This window comes from Bufo gargarizans, chromosome 2, assembly GCF_014858855.1.
Source record: "Bufo gargarizans isolate SCDJY-AF-19 chromosome 2, ASM1485885v1, whole genome shotgun sequence".
NCBI lineage: Eukaryota > Metazoa > Chordata > Amphibia > Anura > Bufonidae > Bufo > Bufo gargarizans.
In genome coordinates this window covers 713,258,916-713,272,344 of record NC_058081.1, presented here as the reverse complement: position 1 = coordinate 713,272,344, position 13,429 = coordinate 713,258,916, and positions in this window count along the sequence as shown.

Sequence of the window (13,429 nt, the reverse complement as noted above, 5' to 3'; positions counted from 1 at the left end):
CTTCTGTTCAGCCGTGCAAGACAAAGAAATTCTTTAAAAATCATACAATTTTTTATTCTGTCTCTCAGATGGGAATGCACCTACAATGTGAATGTCAGACCGTCCATGATTTCTAAGTGGGAAACCTTGCAAAATCGCAGGGGGTTCAAATACTTCTGTTCCTCACTGTATGACAATGCCTTGCTAACGAGCAGCTCTCCGAATTTCTGTCATTCTGTTGCCTGTAGGGCTACAATGACAAGCTGACATTCAAGGACTGGTCGTACAACGTCTCTGTAGCCCCATCAATCCCTATATGAGACGAACGAGCCAAGTGACGCTGTGCACCATAACACGTTCCTGTCCGGCAAGGTAGAGACCAACCACCCCCAAAATATATACAAGGACAGTGCCCAGAACCATCTGTAGGAACAGTAACTGATCACTAATCCCCAAAATGCTGTCAGGATTACTAGACGTGTGGTCGGGTGTAAGAGGTCCACCAAGAATGAATCTTTAATAAAGTCCTTAGTGTACTGGTAAGTGTGACACAGTGAAGGGTAGTGTCTGGAAGTGCTGCTGGACTGATTGGCAATCAGGTGGGGTCAAACACCGGACTGGATCTCAGGTGCCAGTCCGGGGTTTTGGCAACACCTAGATGCCTTTAAAAGACAGCTGGGATCAGCAGAGGGGATCTCTCTGTGTTGGGATCTGAGGATTGTGCCGAGTTGGAGGGCTGAGCCCCGGGTGTAGGGGAACCTCCTAAAGCCTGCTTATGGACTTGACGAACTGCCAGCAGGCTGTGAACTAACACCCAGGAGATAAGGTGACTTTCTTGCTTTATGAACTGTTCGTGTGTGTGAACAAACACCAAGACTGCAGTGACCTGAGTTTTCTGCTGTACCTCATGTGTCGAATAAACACTGAAGTTTTGCTTTACAAACTGGTTTTTGCCTCTGTACTGCGTCCACTTACCAGAGCGAATCCCTACAAAAGGAACAACTCAATTATTACAAATAAAAATATATCCTACCAGTATCATGGTAATGGAATGAACAATGTGGCAGGACATCGTCATCTAAATGATGCATGAAAATTGAAAAATAAAATAAAATCATAAGTGGTAACATTTCTTTCACTATCTGAAAAAAAAATAGGCTCCACTGTCCGTCCCAAAATGATCGCTCCCTGGAAAGCCCATAAAATAAAAACATCATGGGTATCACGACGACCAAAAATGCCCATACTATTAAAATATCTAAATATTTTTCCAATACGGCGAATGGCATTATGGAAAAAAGGGTCAAAATGGCCAATTGCTATTTATTTATCGCTTCTCTTACCCCCAAAAATTAATAAAATGTAATCAAAATGTCACACACACTCCAAAATGGTATTAATAAAAACTGCAGATTGTCCTGCAAACAATGACCCCCCCACACACATAATTTTTTCTCAAAGTTTAAATGTATTTTTACACTATTTAGACCAAAAACCTATACACATGTGGTATCGTTGTAATCGTACTGACCAAGAGAATGAGGGGAGACGGGTCAGTTTTGCCACAAAGGGAACAATACCTGTAAAACAGTGGAATTTCACCCCATTTGGATTTTCCCACTTCCCACTACATTATATGCCACGTTAAATGGGACATTAGAAAGTACAACAACCCACAAAAAAATAGGCCCCAATACAGCTGTTGCAGGATCTCATGTTAAGGAAGGGACAGCAACAGTGGGCTGTGAACGTGATGACGTGGCGACTTCTTCTACCACCAAAAAGGGCTATGGGGTCCGGGATGGAGGTTTTGCTTGAGTCAACGCTGTATGAATAAATTTCCACCTCTGAAGCCGGGTCCGTTTCACTATCTGAACTGTCGGAGCATAAAAACTCATATGTTGGCTCCACACTATACACCCGGCCCCGCACTATACACACCCGGCTCCGCACTATACACCCGGCCCCGCACTATACACACCCGGCCCCGCACAATATACACACCCGGCCCCACACTATACACACCCGGTCAGCTATTATCTGAGCTTCATCTAAGTCACAACAATAGACAATCACAGTCTGCTTAACCTAATAACACACAAAGAGTTACATGTTACTGTGGCGAAACCAACCTCGCCGCTGGGTTTTGGAGGGGGCTGTTTAAAAGCCTCTTGCCTCAGGATTATGGCCCATACTAACTTTTAAACCCCTGAACCTATTCAAGTGAATTTTGGATAGGTTTGTCCCCCAAGTTATACTGGTTAAATTGATGTAAGTTACAGTCATGTGAAAAAATGAGGACACCCTTTGAAAGCATGTGGTTTTTTGTAACATTTTTAATAAAAGGTTATTTCATCTCCGTTTCAACAATACAGAGAGATTAAAGTAATCCAACTAAACAAAGAAAACTGAAGAAAAGTCTTTTCAAGATCTTCTGTAAATGTCATTCTACAAAAATGCCTATTCTAACTGAGGAAAAAGATAGGACACCCTCACATGTATTCCCTCTTAAATTGGCTCAGATCTCACACAGGTATATCACACCAGGTGCACATAATTAGTAGATCGTTACTCTGCATGTTGAATGAGGCTTGCCCTATTTAAACCTCAGACATTTAGTTTGGTGTGCTCCTGACTGTTGAAGTGAGAGTGAGCACCATGGTGAGAGCAAAAGAGCTGTCAGAGGACTTCAGAAAAAAGATTGTAGCAGCCTATGAGTCTGGGAAGGGATTTAAAAAGATCTCAAAAGATTTTGAAATCAGCCATTCCACTGTCCGGAAGATAGTCTACAAGTGGAGGGCTTTCAAAACAACTGCCAACATGCCCAGGACTGGTCGCCCCAGCAAGTTCACCCCAAGAGCAGACCGCAAGATGCTAAAAGAGGTCTCCAAAAACCCTAAAGTGTCATCTCGAGAACTACAGCAGGCTCTGGCTACTGTTGATGTAGAAGTACATGCCTCTACAATCAGAAAGAGACTGTACAAGTTTAACTTGCATGGGAGGTGTGCAAGGAGGAAACCTTTGCTTTCCAAGAGAAACATCGAGGCCAGACTGACATTTGCCAGAGATAAAGTTGACAAAGACCAGGACTTCTGGAATAATGTTCTTTGGACAGATGAGTCCAAAATTGAATTATTTGGACACAACAGCAGAGGACATGTTTGGCGTAAACCAAACACAGCATTCCAAGAAAAGAACCTCATACCAACTGTGAAGCATGGAGGTGGAAGTGTCATGGTTTGGGGCTGCTTTGCTGCAGCAGGACCTGGTCAGCTCACCATCATAGAATCCACGATGAATTCTACTGTGTATCAGAAGGTGCTTGAAGAACATGTGAGACCATCAGTTAGAAAATTAAAGCTGAAGCGGAACTGGACCAAAGATTGGCTGAAAAAGAAGAAATGGAGAGTCCTGGAATGGCCAAGTCAAAGTCCAGATTTGAATCCCATTGAGATGCTGTGGGGTGACTTGAAAAGGGCTGTACGTGCAAGAAACCCCTCAAACATCTCACAGCTGAAAAAGTTCTGCATTGAGGAGTGGGGTAAAATTTCCTCAGACCGATGTCGAAGACTGGTAGATGGCTACAAGAACCGTCTCACTGCAGTTATTTCAGCCAAAGGAGGTAACACTCGCTATTAGGGGCAAGGGTGTCCTATCTTTTTCCTCAGTTAGAATAGGCATTTTTGTAGAATGACATTTACAGAAGATCTTGAAAAGACTTTTCTTCAGTTTTCTTTGTTTAGTCGGATTACTTTAATCTCTCTGTATTGTTGAAACGGAGATGAAATAACCTTTTATTAAAAATGTTACAAAAAACCACATGCTTTCAAAGGGTGTCCTAATTTTTTCACATGACTGTATATGTATGGACAATGTAACCTCACAAAGTTGTAACAACTTATAATAAGTGTAACTTGTCAGCTTGGGAGGAATATGCTGGGTGTGGTTCTATTGTCCCATTGTGTGTTTAAATGGTGATGTCTGTCCTGTTGTCTCCACATGTGTATTGGCGATTTCCCTTTGTCCTGAGAGATAATTGGATTGCTCCTCGGTTGTCTCCAGGGCAGAGAGGAGGAAACCATGATACATTGTGGGGATGTGTTGTATCTGTCCTGTGTCGCAGTCTCCCTTCTGGTCCCCTAGGGGCGTGAACGATTGGTTGCTGTACTTACATTGTATGTGTTGTAATATACTGATTGGTTGTATTTCAAAACCCTGTGGGCAGTACTATGTTTTTGGTTTATGAATAAAAGAGGCTGTACTTGAAGTATAGTCAGTTCATGTTTTAACCCTCAAAGTGAAGTGTCGTCTCATTCTTGGGGGAGGATTTATGGTATGCTGTTCCAGTTTGACTGCTAGGAGCGTAAACCTATTCGTATGGTTTCCTATTCCACTGTCTACAGCATTCATATGTTTGAAGAGGATTTATCTGCTTCTTCGGTTCGGTGATGGTGGTGTCTGCCAGAGTGCTTGGAGACCTCAGGAAACGCTAGGAGCATCCAGCAACGGAGGTACTCAGTCGGGGTGCCAGGTGATCCGTTACAGTTACCATGTTTTTATTGAACACACCATGTAAACATTCACAGTGCAGGTGGAAAAAGTATGTGAACCCTTGGATTTAATAACTGGTTGAACCTCCTTTGGCAGCAATAACTTCAGCCAAATGTTTCCTGTAGTTGCAGATCAGACGGGCACAACGGTCAGGAGTAATTCTTGACCATTCCTCTTTACAGAACTGTTTCAGTTCAGCAATATTCTTGGGATGTCTGGTGTGAGTCGCTTTCTTGAGGTCCTGCCACAGCATCTCCATCGGGTTGAGGTCAGGACTCTGACTGGGCCGCTCCAGAAGGCGGATTTTCTTCTGTTTAAGCCATTCTGTTGTTGATTTACTTCTATGCTTTGGGTCGTTGTCCTGTTGCAACACCCATCTTCTGTTGAGCTTCAGCTGGTGGACAGATGGCCTTAAGTTCTCCTGCAAAATGTCTCGATAAACTTGGGAATTCATTTTTCCTTCGATGATAGCAATCAGTCCAGGCCCTGACGCAGCAAAGCAGCCCCAAACCATGATGCCCCCACCACCATACTTCACAGTTGGGATGAGGTTTTGAGGTTGGTGTGCTGTGCCTCTTTTTCTCCACACATAGTGTTGTGTGTTTCTTCCAAACAACGCCACTTTGGTTTCATCTCTCCACAGAATATTTTGCCAGTTCTGCTGTGGAACATCCAGGTGCTCTTGTGCAAACTGTAAACGTGCAGCAATGTTTTTTTTGGACAGCAGTGGCTTCCTCTATGGTCTCCTCCCATGAAATCCATTCTTGTTAAGTGTTTTACGTATCGTAGATTCGCTAACAGGGATGTTAGCATATGCCAGAGACTTCTGTAAGTCTTTAGCTGACACTCTAGGATTCTTCTTCACCGCATTGAGCAGTCTGCGCTGTGCTCTTGCAGTCATCTTTACAGGACGGCCGCTCCTAGGGAGAGTAGCAGCAGTGCTGAACTGTCCTCCATTTATAGACAATGTGTCTTACCGTGGACTGATGAACAGCAAGGCTTTTGGAGATACTTTTATAACCCTTTCCAGCTTTATGCAAGTCAACAATTCTTAATCGTAGGTCTTCTGAGAGCTCTTTGTGCGAGGCATCATTCACATCAGGCAATGCTTCTTGGGAAAAGAACTGGTGTGTGTTTTTTATAGGGCAGCTGTAACCAACACCTCCAATCTCATCTCATTGATTGGACTCCAGTTGGCTGACACCTCACTCCAATTAGCTCTTGGAGATGTCATTAGTCTAGGGGTTCACATACTTTTTCCACCTGCACTGTGAATGTTTACATGGTGTGTTCAATAAAAACATGGTAACATTTAACTCTTTGTGTGTTATTAGGTTTAGCCGACTGTGATTGTCTATTGTTGTGACTTAGATGAAGATCAGATCACATTTTATGACCAATTTGTGCAGAAATCCAGATCATTCCAAAGGGTTCACATACTTTTTCTTGCAACTGTATATAGTGGGGATTTGCTCTGGTAGACAGGCTTGCGGACGCAGTACAGAGGCAATGACAACGTCTTTAACTTAAACAGTGCAGTGTTTTATTCACACAGATGTAAAGTGACAAAAAACAGTTCAAGGAAAAACAGTCACCTTGAGTCTGGCGTTTGTTCACACCAGGCTGCAGCACATAAGTCCTTGAATGAAGCAGAAGTCCACGTGCCTTTGTCCGCAAACAACGTAGCATGCCTTAATCCCGGCCCAAACGCTCAGGCTCCAACACCGAGACTGGCAGAGCTCCACTGTCAGATGGAGGATAATCCACACCAGCTGAACATGCTGGCTGGGTTTTTATATCCCAGCCCAAAACCCGGCTTGGAACCGTGGGGAACAGCCACCCACCCTGCACGGCCCGGATCGGCTTTACAGCCATACTAACAGCTGAAGTGTCAGACTGCAACTGCCAAACTGACACTTCAGGGAAAAACCCGGTTCTTACATCACCGAGGCCAGGAACCTCGGTGACACGTATCTTCCGTCAATGACGGCCCCTTGTTCCTTCTTACAATATATATACCTATCCCCTTAACGAGGACCTTTCACCGATCCTGACAATGTGAACTAAGTATACAGACATGGAGAGCGGCGCCCGGGGATCTCACTGCACTTACTATTATCCCCGGGCGCCGCTCCGTTCTCCCGCTGTGCCCTCCGGTATCTCCGGTCACAAAGTTATGGGAGGCGGAGTCTGCCCTTGTTCTGCTGTAGCGCTGGCCAATCGCAGCGCAGAGCTCACAGCCTGGGAGGTTATTTTCTCCCAGGCTGTGAGCTCTGCAATGCGATTGGCCAGCGCTACAGCAGAACAAGTGCAGACTCCGCCTACTATAGTGACTGAAATCTCCGCCTACTATAACTTACTGAGAGAAGATACCGGAGGGCATAGCGGGAGAACGGAGCGGCGCCCGGGGATAATAGTAAGTGCAGTGAGATCCCCGGGCGCCGCTCTCCATGTCTGTATTCTTAGTTCACAGTGTCAGGATCGGTGAAAGGTCCTCTTTAAGTAACTTTTTAAATTTTACTTCTAACAAGAAAGGTGCATAAAGTAAAAGTAATGGACGCCTAATAACGGACGCTCACTGACAGTTACAGAGGGACAGTAATGGACGCCTAATAACGGACGCTCACTGACAGTTACAGACGGACAGTAATGGACGCCTAATAACGGACGCTCACTGACAGTTACAGACGGACAGTAATGGACGCCTAATAACGGACGCTCACTGACAGTTACAGACGGACAGTAATGGACGCCTAATAACGGACGCTCACTGACAGTTACAGAGGGACAGTAATGGACGCCTAATAACGGACGCTCACTGACAGTTACAGAGGGACAGTAATGGACGCCTAATAACGGACGCTCACTGACAGTTACAGAGGGACAGTAATGGACGCCTAATAACGGACGCTCACTGACAGTTACAGAGGGACAGTAATGGACGCCTAATAACGGACGCTCACTGACAGTTACAGAGGGACAGTAATGGACGCCTAATACGGACGCTCACTGACAGTTACAGAGGGACAGTAATGGACGCCTAATAACGGACGCTCACTGACAGTTACAGAGGGACAGTAATGGACGCCTAATAACGGACGCTCACTGACAGTTACAGAGGGACAGTAATGGACGCCTAATAACGGACGCTCACTGACAGTTACAGACGGACAGTAATGGACGCCTAATAACGGACGCTCACTGACAGTTACAGACGGACAGTAATGGACGCCTAATAACGGACGCTCACTGACAGTTACAGACGGACAGTAATGGACGCCTAATAACGGACGCTCACTGACAGTACAGACGGACAGTAATGGACGCCTAATAACGGACGCTCACTGACAGTTACAGAGGGACAGTAATGGACGCCTAATAACGGACGCTCACTGACAGTTACAGACGGACAGTAATGGACGCCTAATAACGGACGCTCACTGACAGTTACAGAGGGACAGTAATGGACGCCTAATAACGGACGCTCACTGACAGTTACAGACGGACAGTAATGGACGCCTAATAACGGACGCTCACTGACAGTTACAGAGGGACAGTAATGGACGCCTAATAACGGACGCTCACTGACAGTTACAGAGGGACAGTAATGGACGCCTAATAACGGACGCTCACTGACAGTTACAGAGGGACAGTAATGGACGCCTAATAACGGACGCTCACTGACAGTTACAGAGGGACAGTAATGGACGCCTAATACGGACGCTCACTGACAGTACAGACGGACAGTAATGGACGCCTAATAACGGACGCTCACTGACAGTTACAGAGGGACAGTAATGGACGCCTAATAACGGACGCTCACTGACAGTTACAGAGGGACAGTAATGGACGCCTAATAACGGACGCTCACTGACAGTTACAGACGGACAGTAATGGACGCCTAATAACGGACGCTCACTGACAGTTACAGAGGGACAGTAATGGACGCCTAATAACGGACGCTCACTGACAGTTACAGAGGGACAGTAATGGACGCCTAATAACGGACGCTCACTGACAGTTACAGAGGGACAGTAATGGACGCCTAATAACGGACGCTCACTGACAGTTACAGAGGGACAGTAATGGACGCCTAATAACGGACGCTCACTGACAGTTACAGACGGACAGTAATGGACGCCTAATAACGGACGCTCACTGACAGTTACAGAGGGACAGTAATGGACGCCTAATAACGGACGCTCACTGACAGTTACAGACGGGACAGTAATGGACGCCTAATAACGGACGCTCACTGACAGTTACAGAGGGACAGTAATGGACGCCTAATAACGGACGCTCACTGACAGTTACAGAGGGACAGTAATGGACGCCTAATAACGGACGCTCACTGACAGTTACAGAGGGACAGTAATGGACGCCTAATAACGGACGCTCACTGACAGTTACAGACGGGACAGTAATGGACGCCTAATAACGGACGCTCACTGACAGTTACAGAGGGACAGTAATGGACGCCTAATAACGGACGCTCACTGACAGTTACAGAGGGACAGTAATGGACGCCTAATAACGGACGCTCACTGACAGTTACAGACGGACAGTAATGGACGCCTAATAACGGACGCTCACTGACAGTTACAGACGGACAGTAATGGACGCCTAATAACGGACGCTCACTGACAGTTACAGACGGACAGTAATGGACGCCTAATAACGGACGCTCACTGACAGTTACAGACGGACAGTAATGGACGCCTAATAACGGACGCTCACTGACAGTTACAGAGGGACAGTAATGGACGCCTAATAACGGACGCTCACTGACAGTTAACAGAGGACAGTAATGGACGCCTAATAACGGACGCTCACTGACAGTTACAGACGGACAGTAATGGACGCCTAATAACGGACGCTCACTGACAGTTACAGAGGGACAGTAATGGACGCCTAATAACGGACGCTCACTGACAGTTACAGACGGACAGTAATGGACGCCTAATAACGGACGCTCACTGACAGTTACAGACGGACAGTAATGGACGCCTAATAACGGACGCTCACTGACAGTTACAGAGGGACAGTAATGGACGCCTAATAACGGACGCTCACTGACAGTTACAGACGGACAGTAATGGACGCCTAATAACGGACGCTCACTGACAGTTACAGACGGACAGTAATGGACGCCTAATAACGGACGCTCACTGACAGTTACAGAGGGACAGTAATGGACGCCTAATAACGGACGCTCACTGACAGTTACAGACGGACAGTAATGGACGCCTAATAACGGACGCTCACTGACAGTTACAGACGGACAGTAATGGACGCCTAATAACGGACGCTCACTGACAGTTACAGACGGACAGTAATGGACGCCTAATAACGGACGCTCACTGACAGTTACAGACGGACAGTAATGGACGCCTAATAACGGACGCTCACTGACAGTTACAGACGGACAGTAATGGACGCCTAATAACGGACGCTCACTGACAGTTACAGAGGGACAGTAATGGACGCCTAATAACGGACGCTCACTGACAGTTACAGAGGGACAGTAATGGACGCCTAATAACGGACGCTCACTGACAGTTACAGACGGACAGTAATGGACGCCTAATAACGGACGCTCACTGACAGTTACAGAGGGACAGTAATGGACGCCTAATAACGGACGCTCACTGACAGTTACAGAGGGACAGTAATGGACGCCTAATAACGGACGCTCACTGACAGTTACAGACGGACAGTAATGGACGCCTAATAACGGACGCTCACTGACAGTTACAGACGGACAGTAATGGACGCCTAATAACGGACGCTCACTGACAGTTACAGACGGACAGTAATGGACGCCTAATAACGGACGCTCACTGACAGTTACAGAGGGACAGTAATGGACGCCTAATAACGGACGCTCACTGACAGTTACAGAGGGACAGTAATGGACGCCTAATAACGGACGCTCACTGACAGTTACAGACGGACAGTAATGGACGCCTAATAACGGACGCTCACTGACAGTTACAGACGGACAGTAATGGACGCCTAATAACGGACGCTCACTGACAGTTACAGACGGACAGTAATGGACGCCTAATAACGGACGCTCACTGACAGTTACAGAGGGACAGTAATGGACGCCTAATAACGGACGCTCACTGACAGTTACAGAGGGACAGTAATGGACGCCTAATAACGGACGCTCACTGACAGTTACAGACGGACAGTAATGGACGCCTAATAACGGACGCTCACTGACAGTACAGAGGGACAGTAATGGACGCCTAATAACGGACGCTCACTGACAGTTACAGAGGGACAGTAATGGACGCCTAATAACGGACGCTCACTGACAGTTACAGAGGGACAGTAATGGACGCCTAATAACGGACGCTCACTGACAGTTACAGAGGGACAGTAATGGACGCCTAATAACGGACGCTCACTGACAGTTACAGAGGGACAGTAATGGACGCCTAATAACGGACGCTCACTGACAGTTACAGACGGACAGTAATGGACGCCTAATAACGGACGCTCACTGACAGTTACAGACGGACAGTAATGGACGCCTAATAACGGACGCTCACTGACAGTTACAGAGGGACAGTAATGGACGCCTAATAACGGACGCTCACTGACAGTTACAGAGGGACAGTAATGGACGCCTAATAACGGACGCTCACTGACAGTACAGACGGACAGTAATGGACGCCTAATAACGGACGCTCACTGACAGTTACAGAGGACAGTAATGGACGCCTAATAACGGACGCTCACTGACAGTTACAGACGGACAGTAATGGACGCCTAATAACGGACGCTCACTGACAGTTACAGACGGACAGTAATGGACGCCTAATAACGGACGCTCACTGACAGTTACAGACGGACAGTAATGGACGCCTAATAACGGACGCTCACTGACAGTTACAGAGGGACAGTAATGGACGCCTAATAACGGACGCTCACTGACAGTTACAGACGGGACAGTAATGGACGCCTAATAACGGACGCTCACTGACAGTTACAGACGGACAGTAATGGACGCCTAATAACGGACGCTCACTGACAGTTACAGAGGGACAGTAATGGACGCCTAATAACGGACGCTCACTGACAGTTACAGACGGGACAGTAATGGACGCCTAATAACGGACGCTCACTGACAGTTACAGAGGGACAGTAATGGACGCCTAATAACGGACGCTCACTGACAGTTACAGAGGGACAGTAATGGACGCCTAATAACGGACGCTCACTGACAGTTACAGACGGACAGTAATGGACGCCTAATAACGGACGCTCACTGACAGTTACAGACGGACAGTAATGGACGCCTAATAACGGACGCTCACTGACAGTTACAGACGGACAGTAATGGACGCCTAATAACGGACGCTCACTGACAGTTACAGAGGGACAGTAATGGACGCCTAATAACGGACGCTCACTGACAGTTACAGACGGACAGTAATGGACGCCTAATAACGGACGCTCACTGACAGTTACAGAGGGACAGTAATGGACGCCTAATAACGGACGCTCACTGACAGTTACAGACGGACAGTAATGGACGCCTAATAACGGACGCTCACTGACAGTTACAGACGGACAGTAATGGACGCCTAATAACGGACGCTCACTGACAGTTACAGACGGACAGTAATGGACGCCTAATAACGGACGCTCACTGACAGTTACAGACGGACAGTAATGGACGCCTAATAACGGACGCTCACTGACAGTTACAGAGGGACAGTAATGGACGCCTAATAACGGACGCTCACTGACAGTAACAGACGGACAGTAATGGACGCCTAATAACGGACGCTCACTGACAGTTACAGACGGACAGTAATGGACGCCTAATAACGGACGCTCACTGACAGTTACAGAGGGACAGTAATGGACGCCTAATAACGGACGCTCACTGACAGTTACAGACGGACAGTAATGGACGCCTAATAACGGACGCTCACTGACAGTTACAGACGGACAGTAATGGACGCCTAATAACGGACGCTCACTGACAGTTACAGACGGGACAGTAATGGACGCCTAATAACGGACGCTCACTGACAGTTACAGACGGACAGTAATGGACGCCTAATAACGGACGCTCACTGACAGTTACAGACGGACAGTAATGGACGCCTAATAACGGACGCTCACTGACAGTTACAGAGGGACAGTAATGGACGCCTAATAACGGACGCTCACTGACAGTTACAGACGGACAGTAATGGACGCCTAATAACGGACGCTCACTGACAGTTACAGACGGACAGTAATGGACGCCTAATAACGGACGCTCACTGACAGTTACAGAGGACAGTAATGGACGCCTAATAACGGACGCTCACTGACAGTTACAGAGGACAGTAATGGACGCCTAATAACGGACGCTCACTGACAGTTACAGAGGGACAGTAATGGACGCCTAATAACGGACGCTCACTGACAGTTACAGACGGACAGTAATGGACGCCTAATAACGGACGCTCACTGACAGTTACAGACGGACAGTAATGGACGCCTAATAACGGACGCTCACTGACAGTTACAGACGGACAGTAATGGACGCCTAATAACGGACGCTCACTGACAGTTACAGACGGACAGTAATGGACGCCTAATAACGGACGCTCACTGACAGTTACAGAGGGACAGTAATGGACGCCTAATAACGGACGCTCACTGACAGTTACAGACGGACAGTAATGGACGCCTAATAACGGACGCTCACTGACAGTTACAGACGGACAGTAATGGATGTACAGAAGCAGCCCCCTCCGGCAGTGGGATTTCCATGGCCGGGTCCTGGACCACAATGGATGCACAGTGAATAGATGGAGGGGCGCTAACATTACCACAATATTCTATTCACACTAAAATACAAATAAAATAGGAGGAGATGATAGACCGT